Raw genomic sequence first — 14,067 nt, 5'->3', positions numbered from 1 at the left:
GTACTCGTATTGCATTGGAATCAGGGATTCATCAGCTTTTCGGAATTTATTAGGTTGCGGACCTGAATGTTTAAGTAAAATGTGTTCGCCTTTTAGTATTCTGTCACCTCCACTTTGTCGGAAGCGGATCCTGCGTCGTGACCTTTGACCTCATTTTATTCGAAAACGAAAAGCTTTCGTACACGAGTTACTGTTCATTGTGCCCCGACAGGTACATTGAAGCTCGTTGAAAGAGATTGGCCGCAGGGTCTGGCCTCTCCTTGTAAGTTTTAGTAAACTTGAAGTAAGGGAGATGTTTCACCAACGTTCATGAAAGTAACTCCACTCGTAGAACCGTCATAGCATACCTCGTCTTCTAGGGCAATACGATGATATTCTTTTAAGAGAGAATGCCTCATTATCGTTAGACATGAAATTTATTAGAATGAAAATATGTGAGTCGTGAATTAAATCTTGTGTTTTTTTATAGTACAGCAGCTTTTGCCACGCCTTCGCTTGTCAGAGAGGTAGTCTGTACGGAAGACAGGTCTTGCAATGGGACGTTAAGCCACTGGAGCTATTTGACAGCTTCAAGCCTCGTATTAATACGTCTTCCGTCCCCAGGTTACAAAACTGGTTTCTGTAGCACACTTGTATTAGGCTACTAGTCCAAGATGTTTAAAGAAATAGCACGTGGTATTGCTACTGACACGGTGTGAATTGGCACTTACTTCCAGTCAGTGAAAACCGTGAGCAAGTTTTGTAAACAATGTTTGTTATGATAATTCTTTGTTGTATTACTATCGACATAATTAATTGGGGCTGTAATGCTCTTTAAAAGAGATCAGCCCAGTGGAAAACACAAATGAATTGGCATTTGTTGAAAGGACAGATGTCACATTTTTTTTTTTTTTTGTTCTTTACTTTTACATTGATTATGAAACTAGATGGGTAGATACACCATCATCATCATCATCATCATCATCATCATCTGTTTACCCTCCAGGTTCGGTTTTCCCCTCGGGCTCAGCGAGGGATCCCACCTCTACCGCCTCAAGTGCAGTGTCCTGGAGCTTCAGACTCTTGGTCGGGGGATACAACTGGGGAGAATGACCAGTACCTCGCCCAGGCGGCTTCACCTGCTATGCTGAACAGGGGCCTTGTGGAGGGATGAGAAGATTGGAAGGGATAGACAAGGAAGAGGGAAGGAAGCGGCCGTGGCCTTAAGTGAGGTACCATCCCGGCATTTGCCTGGAGGAGAAGTGGGAAACCACGGAAAACCACTTCCAGGATGGCTGAGGTGGGAATCAAACCCACCTCTACTCAGTTGACCTCCCGAGGCTGAGTGGACTCCGTTCCAGCCCTCGCACCACTTTTCAAATTTCGTGGCAGAGCCGGGAATCGAACGCGGGTCTCCGGGGGTGGCAGCTAATCACGCTAACCACTACACCACAGAGGCGAACTAGATACACCATTCTGTGTTGAAAAGGCAGTATAACCTAACTTATTATTATTATTATTATTATTATTATTATTATTATTATTATTATTATTATTATTATTATTAGCTTTACATTACACCGACACAGATAATTCTTATGGCGACAATGGAATAGGAGAGGCCTAGGAGTGGGAAGGAAGCGGCCGTGGCCTTAATTATGGTACAGCCCCAGCATTTGCCTGGTGTGAAAATGGGAAATAGCGGAAAACCATCTTCAGGGCTGCCGACAGTGGGGTTCGAGCTCACTATATCCCGAATACAAGCTCACAGCTGTGTGCCCCTAACCGCACGGCCAACTTGCCCTGTAACCTTACTTCTAAGTTCATTTAAAATACAACTCTTTTCTCAATATTTTGTTCAAAGGGCAGGTGTCCAGGCCATCTGCTCTTTAAACATATTTCTTCTATGGTGGAGTTGGCGCTACGTATTGTTGATTGTACTTAATTATTGTTCTCAGTGGTATTGGCATTGCTGTGGATTGCAGGCATAAGAAATAAACATTCAGAATTATGAGTTCTTTAGCTGAAGGTGGATGGTCTCCCAGAGGAAAAAGGAATGCCAATCCTCAAACATGTAAGAGAAATATTATAAAAGAAGCTGGGCTGAAAGCAGAAGCTTACGCAAGCTCCTCTGGAAAGAAAATAGGGGCCAATACAGCTCTAGATGGATACATTAAATGTTGGCCTAAGAAGAGATGTAGAACTACCGTTTAAAGTAAGCTATCCTACTGGTAAGGTACCCTTAAAAAATAAACAATAGAGGACCTTCACAAAATTATCCAATATGTGGAAGACAGTCACCAGCAATTTTATAAAGACATACTGCAGAGACCTGTGGGAGTGGGTCTCGGCCTATAAGTGGCCACGGCTGGTCCGTGGTCCGACAGCTCTGCATTCTGACCGGCCAGTCGAGCAGAGGAGGGGTGGCCACGGTTCTACCGTGGCTCTACGCCTTTGCATTCGGGAGACGGGGCAAGGCTGGACCTCAGGAATGGTCCCAACCGTCGTCTGTCCTGAGAATGGTTTTCCATTTTCCTGCACTAAGGCGAATCCCGGGACAGTTCCTAGTATAGGCCACGGCCGCCAACCCCCTCACCTTCCCCGAGCATCTTCACCGTAACAGATCTCCCGGCGTGAGAGACGGCGTCACCGTCTAAGAGGAATGAAAACATTTTTAGTAGTAGCAGTAGAGTCCTGTTCTCATCAGTGAAGAGGCAACTACTAGAGAACCTGCTGAAAATTATGGAAATTAGGGGAATAATAGCTTTGTTATGCATATTTTCAGCTCATAAGCTTCAAGTACCGGTATTTAAAATAGAATGCTTGTTATCAAGTTCATAGGAAACAAATAAATGCTGTTAGAACTTTTGTGACTTGAAATATTTTCCTATACTTGTTAAAAGGGCAGAAGTTTGGTGTTTTGAATTGGCAATAAAATTTTCATTTCGAATCAGTGAGGCAATCGAATAATGAATTTTTCCATTCGATTATTTTTTCCATTATTTCATTTTATTCGATTATATTTCTCATTCGATTATTTTCGATTATTCTTTCGAATGAATGAGGCAATCGAATAGTGATATCTTTCCATACGATTATTTTTCCATTTTTTCTGATTATCCATCCGAAAGTCCATTCGAATCAATGAGGCAATCGAATAATGAAATTTTCCATTCGAATATTTTTTTTCGGTTATTTCAATTTTATTTGATTATTCTATTCTATTTCTCATTCGATTTTTTTTCGATTATTCATTCGAATCAATGAGGCAATCGAATAATGAATTTTTCCATTCGATTATTTCATGTTATTCGATTATATTTCTCATTCGATTATTTTTGTATTATTCATTCGAATCAATGAGGCAATCGAATAATGAATTTTTACATTCGATTATTTTCTCGATTATTTCATTTTATTCGATTATATTTCTCATTCGATTATTTTTCGATTATTCATTCGAATGTAAAGTGATGTTATTAAAACAGTTAATTGACTCATATAGTTTCAAAATTTGGATATACGTTTGGAAAAGGACGTCATTCTATTTTTCATAAGAGTTCATCTATTCGCTTATTTCATTGATTTTTTATCCATCCGTCACGCTTAAGTCGAGAAATTGATTCATGACGCAACGTAATATTCTATGCAATACAACTGAATGATATTTGAAACTAATTCGATTATTCGATTATTCGATTATTATTCGATTATTTAAATCATCGTATGTAGGTTATTTGATTATCCCATCACTAGCCGAGGATCTATATTACTGTAGTGTCCTTTGTCCGATGTCTTCCATGAAAGGGAGGCGGTGAATAACTGTAAAAGAATGCACTATGCGGTCGCTGTTAGCGGATGGTGTAAAAAGTAATAACTACCGCAGAATATAATTAATGGCGGCTACAGGAGCATGTTTATGAAGCAAGCTCTCGATAAACTGGTTCGATATCGCTACTTACTACATGCTTTACGGCAAAAATGTGTACCATAGTAGCCTACTACCAGGAAACGTTCCTCGAAATAAGACACTTTTTTTATTTGTTTACCCGTCAGAATATTGACCTTCGTAATCCAAGAATCGCATACTTGCGGGTCTACTACTAGGAAACGTTCCTCGAAATGTGTTTAGCCGTCAGAATATGAATCCTCATAATTCAAGAATTACGTGCATGCATCGTAAGTCGATAGATTATTCGTTCATAAACAAAACTGCTTTCTTTCATATTTCGGGCTCACAGTACTGGGGTGAGTCACCTTTGGTAAAATGTAGTTCAGAGCTCATTTGAACTTCCACTATTATTTCCTAACGCTAACCTTTTTAAAGCATGCAAAGCATAGGACGTTTTCTCCACCGTACCCCCTGTGGGTGGGGGCTACAGACGAAGAATACACCCACGGCATCCCCTGCCTATCGTAATAGGAGGCTAAAAGAGGCGACCAAGGGATAATGACATTATCACCATGAGACTACTTGTGATTGGCACCACTACGTGCGGAAGAACATTGGTCGACCTGCGTTACGCGATGAAACCATGGCTCGACTTTACTTGCGATTAGTACTACTACGTGTGCCTGGTTGTGCTCCCTTTTAGAGCAGTAATCACTATTACCTAAGGAACTCGAACCGCTACGGCCTCCACCTGGTTCTGTGATTAGTAACAACAACGGGGAAGGATTACTATGGGGGTAGTACCATCATATGGAGAACACCATGGGTCTGTGTTGCTTGTGAGTAGTGCCCTTGCATGCGAAACACCATCGATTTGTGTTACCTGTGAGTGTTGCCATTGTGTGTGATATACCATGGGTCTACATTACCTGTGATTAGTACCACGGTAGGAGAAACACCATGGTTCTGCTTTACTAGTGGTTGGCACCATTGTGAGGGGCTGGTGACCTGGATGTTGGAACCCTTTAGATAATAAGTATCAGCTCAGTAATTAAGGCAATGTGAATTTGACCCACTTATTTTGTTTCACGATCACCTTTTCATGATCAGTCGTTTTAGATTCTAGTCAGTGGATACATTTTGAAGTTTTAATTTTTATTTCGCTGCACCTCGAGCGATAGGGTCCGATGACCTATCTGTTAGGCTCCTTTAAACAACAAGCATCATCATCACCATTTTTCCACTGCACTGTCGTTAAAAGCCACCTTAAACTGCCACTCCCATCTTTTCTGAGCTTAGAACTTCTCTTACTTTCTATCAGCACCGTGTAAATGAGAGTTCGAATACATCCACGGGATGTAGTTCTCCTTTTACTGCCCCCCTCGGCCCCCCGAGTTACGAAAACAATGCTTATTTATTTTTATTCATTTATTTATTTAACAGTTATAACATATATTAAAAGAATTAATGTCGTATTCATCCGCGTTAACTAAATTAATTTCAAAAGTATATTTCACGGGGGAAGCCCTTAAATAAGAATTATCATGTATAAAATCCGGCATCTTCGTTCTGCTTCTTCTTCTTCTTCTTCTTCTTGTTCTCCCCCAATTATTATTATTATTATTATTATTATTACTATTATTATTAACAGATAGATCGCAGTTGGAAAATATCCTGATGGCAATGGTCACTTACAGTCGTGTGATAATCAAGTTAAAACATAATTACCCAACAACAACAACAAGAGTACAACAAGCAATGCCATGGAGAGAAAGTATTACAAGAAATACTACTATAGAGCGTTCCAACCTTAAATTGCAGTACAGCAGTAATGGGATAATTCCGTCTCTTTCCTTCTCCCATGTTTTGCGGGTAGCGCTGTCCTACTCTAATGCAGCGGGTTTGCCAAATATCCGTGAATCAGAATGTTATCGATTAAAATGGGTGAATATCGTGTTATGTACAGAATTTCAAGGCGCATTTGATGCCGTTAACAAAAAAATGTAAAAAAATAATTTAGTGTGAAAATGGTAATATAATGGAAAGTTTCGCCAAATGCAAAATCTTCATTGCATAGAACTTATCATGCCATAACTCCTACTTTATATTCATTATTTTCCTAATTTTTTCACTGCTGGTAAAGGAACATTTCAGCTCGATGTAGATAAATTTATTTTTAAATTTAAATGATAACAAAATGCAGTATATGCGTTTATTTTCAGTCATGTTCAGGGAATTTTATGTGTAGGCACGAAAAAGTCAGTCGCTGGCCAGCGTCTTTCCTATTGAATTTGCATGGGGGGTCAAAGCGAGGCAAATGGTCTTCAGATATGGAAGTTATTTTTAAAACAATCCCGAAGTTCCTGTCTTGCTTAGTTATTAATGTGTGACAGGAAGAATATCTCCTTGAATTTTGGTTTCGCGCGTGACTCGGCTGTCTGGCTGGCTGGCTGAAGTATCGATAGTGATCTCCCAAACATGCGCTTTTAACATTTCCAGACAGTCGCATGCAGTGCAGTGCTCATTTCGTCAGTAGTATGTATAATAGTGATTAAATACATATCAGTGACATATGCACAATTCTTGAGGGAAAGTGTATTTCGTGTGTGTGGTTCGTGAGTTCGTGCTCGTGCGTGGGGATCTAATTTCGAAGAAAATGTGCAGTAGGATCATGGCGTGATTAAAGCAAAGCAAACGCTCTTCGAATATGGAAGTTATATTTAAAGCATACCTCAAGTCCCTATCTCGTTATCTCTTAATTTATGACAGGGAGAACGTCTCGTTTGTTTACGTTTCACGAGTGACTCGGCTGGCTGAGCTTTTAAATATACTGGCAGCCGTGTGCAATGATGTTCATTTAATCAGTGTTATAAGACTGATTAAATAAAGATCAGTGATATATATAATATTTAATGGCGTGTGGCCTCCGAAAAGGCCGAGTGCAGGTCTTTCCAATGTTGACGCCGCATAGGCGACCTGCGCGTCTATAAGAATGGGGCCCCTACCTGTGATGAATTCTAATGCTGAAGACGGCACACACACACCCAGCCCCCGAGCCACTGGAATTAACCAATGAAGGTTAAAATCCCCGACCCGGCCAGGAATCGAACCCGGGGCCTTCTGGACCAAAGGCCAGCACGCTAACCATTTAGCCATGGAGCCGGACAAGATCAGTGATAAATGTATAATTCTTGAGGACAAGTGGATTGTGTTTGTGTAGTATGTGTAATTGTCAGTTCGTGCTCGTATGTACAGTTCTTAGTTCGAAGAAAAAGTGCAGAAGGATGTGTAATGGACCGTCAAATTAAAAAGAAACGTTCCGTAGGTAAATTCAGGGGAAAAGAACGCAATATTATGAGTGTCCTGGATTATTTTTTAAAGACTATGAATTTGAGCAGCGCAATCAGTGAAACAGCTAAAGCTACAGGTTGTTCCGAAAGAACAATCTATGCTATAAGGAAGGAACACACACATGGTCCTTTGCGAACTCTCAAAAAAAAAAAAAAAAAAAGAAAGAGAGAGAAGGACGACAGAAAAATTAAATATGATGAAATTGTTAGAAGTGGATGCGTCGGGCGGTTCACTCTCTTTTATTTGCTAACATACCACCGACATTGAACGTGATTTTGAGTCGCGTAAATGGAGAAGATTCTTTGCTTCTTTGCCACGATTTTCCAAAACTACGTTGTATCGCTGCTTACGTGATATAGGCTTCCGTTATTTAAGACGGGGTAATAAAGCAGCTTTCATTGAAACCGATGAAATTATTAATTGGAGGCACAGATATCTCAGGGAGATAAAACGTTTGAGGGCACAAAATAAAGCTATAATTTACACAGATGAATCGTGGGTAAATATTGGGCAGACAGTGACAAGAGAATGGTAGGATACGACAGTGAAAAGTGCACGGCAGGCCGCTTTTGAAGGGGTGAGTTCGAGACTTAGGCCACCGAAAAGCTGAGGACCGTGATCTGCCTTAGTCCACGCGGATAATGAACATGGTTTTGTTCCAAATGCTGAACTAAAATGTTTATGCCATAAAAACATAAGACAATTGGGTAAATTACGTGAACGAATTAAAGAAAAATGAAAGAGTTTTGTGGAAAGCAGACGAATTACAGGACGATGTCGACGATGAAAAGTTTTTAATACGACTTTCTTCATCGTCCGGATCATCCTCAAGTTCACCTCTCGAACCTGTTTCATCCAAAGCGGGAACATCAGGCCTTGCAGAAATGATAGAAGGTGTACGTCCAATGTCTGAGAGCAACGCCAGTGATTAAGGTATGTTGTATTTATTTTACCATCCTACAAATATTAATTTATGAATGAATGAACTTAAAATTACAAAATTACAAACGAAAAATGTGGAACTGTGACGCCCTGTTTGGGTCACACTCGAGCGTGATCTTCACGTGTCGATTTCGCAACAGCGCGCTCCATCTACGCTGTACTGCAATTTAAGGTTGGAACGCTCTATAGTTCAACATTCTAAATCCAGTATCATCATAAACAAATTCACACACAAGTTCAGTATTTCTAGTGCTTACCACGACGGCTTGCAATACTATAGGTTGAGCTTACTACTAGTCCGCCTCTGTGGTGTAGTAGCTAGTGTGATTAGCTGTCACTCCCGGAGGCCCGGGTTCGATTCCCAGCTCTGCCACGAAGTTTGAAAAGTAGTACGATGGCTGGAACGTGGTCCACTCAGCCTCGGGAGGTCAAGTGAGTAGAGGTGGGTTCGATTCCCACCTCAGCCATCCTGGAAGTGGTTTTTCGTGGTTTCCCACTTCTGCAGGCAAATGCCGGGATGGTACCTATTTAAGGCCACGGCCATATCCTTCCCTCTTCCTTGCTTATCTCTTCTAATCTTCCCATCCCCCACCAAGGCCCTTGTTCAGCAATGCAGGTGAGGCCGCCTGGGCGAGGTACTGGTCATTCTCCCCAGTTGTATCCTCCGACCCAATATCTGACGTTCCAGGACACTGCCCTTGAGGCGGTAGAGGTGGGATTCCTCGCTGAGTCCGAGGGAAAAACCAACCCTGGAAGGTAAACAGATTAAGAAAGAAAGAACATACACTGAAACTGAACATTAAAAATACATAATAATACATAAAATGTACACGGTGAGTTCTTGTTGTTGACGAGGTAATGTGAGAAATGTTCATGAAGTGTGTTATAAACAGAGGCCAGTATTCTTCAAATATTTCTGTAGAGCGGAGTGCACTGCAGCGCACCTTGTAGAGAACAAAGTTGACATTCTGGTTGGTAGCGGTCAGTGTAACTCGACCATTGCCTTTAGAAGTGTTTGGTACTGGGAAGTAAAACGGTTGCAGTGAAAAAAAATATGTATGTTCTGGATTCTTCAACAACACTCTGTCACAGGTACAATATGGTGTGTCGATAACATGAATACGAAATAGACGATTGCGGAAGCTACCAGGATGGAATCTAATTCTGATTATGATTGTGGGATTCGAACCTACTATCTCCCGGATGCAAGCTCACAGCTGCGGAACTAAATTCCGGCACCTCGGCGTCTTCGAAAACCGTAAAAGTAGATAGCGGAACGTAAAGGTAATAATAATATTATTATTATTATTATTATTATTATTATTATTATTATTATTATTATTATTATTAGAGTATCCGTTTTTTATCATTTCATCGAATCTTCATCGGCTGGCGGCTGATTTGAAATTTGGTTTCTTCTGCGTTCACTTTACTGGCTTGGATAACGTCAAATTAGCTGCCTCTGTGGATTAGTGGTAGATTGCCCGCCTCCGGATCCCAAGATACTGGGTTCAAACCCAGCAGAGGCAGTCGGAGTTTTGGAGGGCGGAAAAAAGTCCATTCGACACTCCATGTCGTACGATGTCGGCATGTAAAAGATCTCTGGTGACACATTTGGTGTTACCCGACAAAATTCATTAAATCTCAGCCACAGACTGGGCGTCTCTCATCGCAGAGAGTTTTTGTTTACTCTGTCTGCCATCTAGTCGGCCTAGAGTAAAACGGAACTTCGAAACTGACGAGCAGACAGCAAGATGGCGTCAATTTGAAATGTCTGCTGAGGTAGCTGAGGCCATACGATTATTATTATTATTATTATTATTATTATTATTATTATTATTATTATTATTATTATTATTATTATTATTATTATTATCTCCAAAATATCCCAATATCCCAAACCTGGAATAGTTTTAGTAAAATAAACTGGTTAATTAGGAGTACTGGAAGAGAAATATATATAGCTCTTTGTATGGGAAATTGAAACCTATTGTGCACATAGGATTCCCAAACAGTTGTGCGAAGTGTTGATAAAAAGAGTGGCGCCAGATTAGTTGTGAAAGTGTTGCAGCAACGTGTTAATTTGTGAATGACTTTGGGCTCCGAAAGGCAGTAGAGAAGTAACTCGCAGCCATGCATGGTAAAGCGAGGGTTCAATGCGGTGATTAATAGTGCATCACAGATACATGGACCATTAGTGGAGCTTCTTGTATTGAGTCGTGTTGCTTTATTTCGCCCCATTTCTCAAACAGGCAACCGCGTTCATCCTCTGAACAATTTTATTTGTATTCAACACGGTCCGTGCCACGGTGACGTGAATCAATGTTCGCTCGCCATAGGCTTAATGCACGTTTGCACGGTCTTTAGAATTCCCTCGCAGCGGGAGTGAGTTTCCATCTAGAGCAGCCGAAAAGAAACCTTCGTCGCTGTCAGATGGAGATTAGAGGCGGACAGGATCGGAATTTCGTACTTCCCACTCACGTCTGTTATCTCATCGCAGAACGAGCTGGACTACTTGTCAGAGGAAGAGAATGAACAGTATATTACATCTAAGCCTACGAAGTGGCTGCTACTACAGCTACTGTTTACTCATTGAAGTCCAGATAAGTTTTTTTAAATGCATGCAGTATTTAATTCTTTGTTGAAAAATATCTCCATGTATGTTAAGTCTTCAGCCCGAAGTCTGGTTGTGTCCTCAAATAACACGACCAAAAGCTAAAAGTCAATTAAGCTGTCGTTTCTTTGCGTTTGGCAATGGCATCAATCACATCATAATAATGTATGTATTGTAAAATTTCACTCCCAGTGAATAGAAGAGAAGTAAGCTTTCCTTAGAAAGAGGAAAGTATAGTATATGTTTCGATTCGTTGCAGTGAAGAAGCTGAGCAGTCGGCTGATTGGTTACAACAGTGCACAGGTACAAACGCAAACTTACATCCACATAATAGCTAAACATTTCAAACCCTTTTGTCGAAAAAAATGCGTAAGAGTTGATTCTTTGAAGTAATATGATCTTCGCTCTAACAGTAAGGAAGTTACAAGCATAAATTCGGCGATGCATGTGACGGGACAATAGTCAGGTCTGACAACAAATATCAGTACTTATTTGAAGTTCACATGTTGTTTAATTTGTTGACCATTCTCTGAAAAAACTAAAATAAAAGTTCGTGTCATGAGCGCATGATAAAGAATCTAGATTTGACAAAAAATTGCCGTCCCCAAAAAAATCAATTGTCATTCCAGGCCATGACCCATAAGTAAATACCGCCCTGTGTGTGACGATGTCAACAGTATTGTGATTTGCCCATGACCCATGAGTAAATACTGCCCTGTGTTTGGCACGTGTGATTTACCCATAACCCATGAGTAAATATCAGCCTGTGTGTGGCACTTACAACAGTGTCAACAGTATTGTGATTTACCCATGACCCACGAGTAAATACGGCCCTGTGTGTGCTACTTACAACGCTGTCAACAGTATACGGCCCTGTGTGTGGCACTTACAACGGTGTCAACAGTACTTGGTTCACCCATGACCCATGAGTAAATACGGCCCTGTGTGTGGCACTTACAACGTTGTCAACAGTATTGTGATTTACCCATGACTCATGAGTAAATACGGCCCTGTGTGTGACACTTACAACGTTGTCAACAGTACTGTGATTCACCCATGACCCATGAGTAAATACGGCGCTGTGTGTGGCACTTACAACGTTGTCAACAGTATTGTGATTTACCCATGCCCCATGAGTAAATACGACCCTGTGTGTGACACTTACAACGTTGTCAACAGTATTGTGATTTACCCATGAGTAAATACGGCCCTGTGTGTGGCACTTACAACGGTGTTAACAGTACTGTGATTTAGCCTCATCGAACTGGGACAGGTTTCTCATAAGAAGGTGACAAAGAAGTAAGAACAATAGGACATTTGCTTCAGAATAAGTTGATTGCACATCAGTAGCTTCTGAATGGAGAACCTGCAGTTCATCCCTCAAGTTAGGTTAATTTTTATGGTATCCATTATTTTTCATGTGTTGTTTGCGGCGATTTATGCGCTATAAATTCGCTGCACTTGTGGTCTCATAGCGCAGTACATCGTTCACTGATGCAGGTCAGGGACGAGTTATATTTTCCAGGCTCCTCTGTACACATTTAGCCAAGCGGAATGTAAGGTCATATTTCATGGAACGGTGTAAATAGCCCGGAAGTAAATATCATCGCAACGGCTGTGACAGCTAGTGCAGGGTTCATTTGCTTCCAGCTGCATAAAGATAATGTTTACAGTACACTCAGTCGCACCTAGCTGCCAAACACCTCTGTCAAGCTTTCTTTTCTATGTATTGAACTCACTTCATCACACAGCCTCAAAGTGGTCTCATATTCTGACTGTATTTTCTCTCTGTCCTTACAAATTGTAGAAATCAGTCAGTGTGATACAATTCATTCTCGATGCTGACATTTGTTTCCCTATTTTCTAAGCGCTATATAATGTGTGACTCTTCTTCAGTATTAAGCATTTTACTTTTCTTTTGCGTCATCTTCACAGCGATGCTTGCCTTGACTATTTAACCAACATTTGAAGTCTACAATAATAAGCGTTACATTGTTGTTAGCAATCTACAAATACTTAACAAACAAAAATCAACATTGGACGCTATAACCGATATATGTCTCCGAAAATGTGATGAAAATACGTCGTTTTATACTATACGTCGTAATATGCGATATTTTAAAATACAGTGTTTAGGCCTATATAGGATTTATACGGGACCGTTAGGTTTCGCCGTTATATCCAATACGTCGTTATAAGCGATGTCGTTATAAGCGATGTCGCTATAAACGGGTTCGGCTGTACTCTCTCTCGCTCTTTCTTAGATATTAACTTAAATGATCATTTCATTATTATTATTATTATTATTATTATTATTATTATTATTATTATTATTATTATTATTATTATTATTATTATTATTATTATTATTATTATTATTATTATTATTATTATTTGTATAACGTCCCTTCAATTGCAGTACATTTAAAGAGATGATGGGATGTGTTTCGGAATTTTATCCGGAATAGATACCAGGGAATCACTGGGTAGGTAGAAGGAATATTTTGAAAATCTTCTCAACGTGAAAGGAATTTTTTGCTAGTGTCGTTGCGAACAACCGAACTCAAGGGCAGGAGGACAATGATGATGGTGAAATTATGCTTGAGGAAGTGGAAAGGATGGTAAATGAACTCCATTGTCATAAGGCTGCAGAAATGGATGAAATTACACCTGGAATGGTGGTAGGGATGAAATGTCTTCATAGAGTAATAAGATTAGTATGGAATATTAGCAGTAAAATACCTTCTGATTGGACAAAGGAAGTAATTGCGCGTAAGCAAGGTAACAGGAAAGTTCGCACCAGGTATCGAGATATATCTATCTCATTGATCAGTATGTCAGGCAGGGTGCGATTAGTGGTTGAGAGCAACTTGGATGAAAACCAGTGTCGCTTCAGACCATAGAGGGACTGTCAAGATAATATTTTCAGTATCCGCCAGGTAATTAAAAAATCGACGTTATCAGTTTGTATTCGCTAGACAGTGGGTTCGAATTCTACTGCCGGCAGCCCTGAAGATGATTTTTCGTGGTTTTCCATTTTCACACCAGGCAAATGCTGGGATGTAACTTTATTAAGACCATAGTTGCTTCCTTCCCAATCTTAGCCTTTTACTATCGCATCGTCGCCATAAGACCTTTCTCTATTGGTGCGACGTAAAGAAGATTTTTTTTTTTTACATGACCTTGTGACAGGAAAGAAACTAGCCCGTGCGGTCGGGGGCGTGCGGCTGTGAGCTTGTATCCGAGAGATAGTGGGTCCAAGCCCCACTGCCGGCAGCCCTGAAGATGG

Source organism: Anabrus simplex, chromosome 4, assembly GCF_040414725.1.
Source record: "Anabrus simplex isolate iqAnaSimp1 chromosome 4, ASM4041472v1, whole genome shotgun sequence".
Taxonomy (NCBI): domain Eukaryota; kingdom Metazoa; phylum Arthropoda; class Insecta; order Orthoptera; family Tettigoniidae; genus Anabrus; species Anabrus simplex.
Note: the sequence above shows the minus strand (reverse complement) of the source record.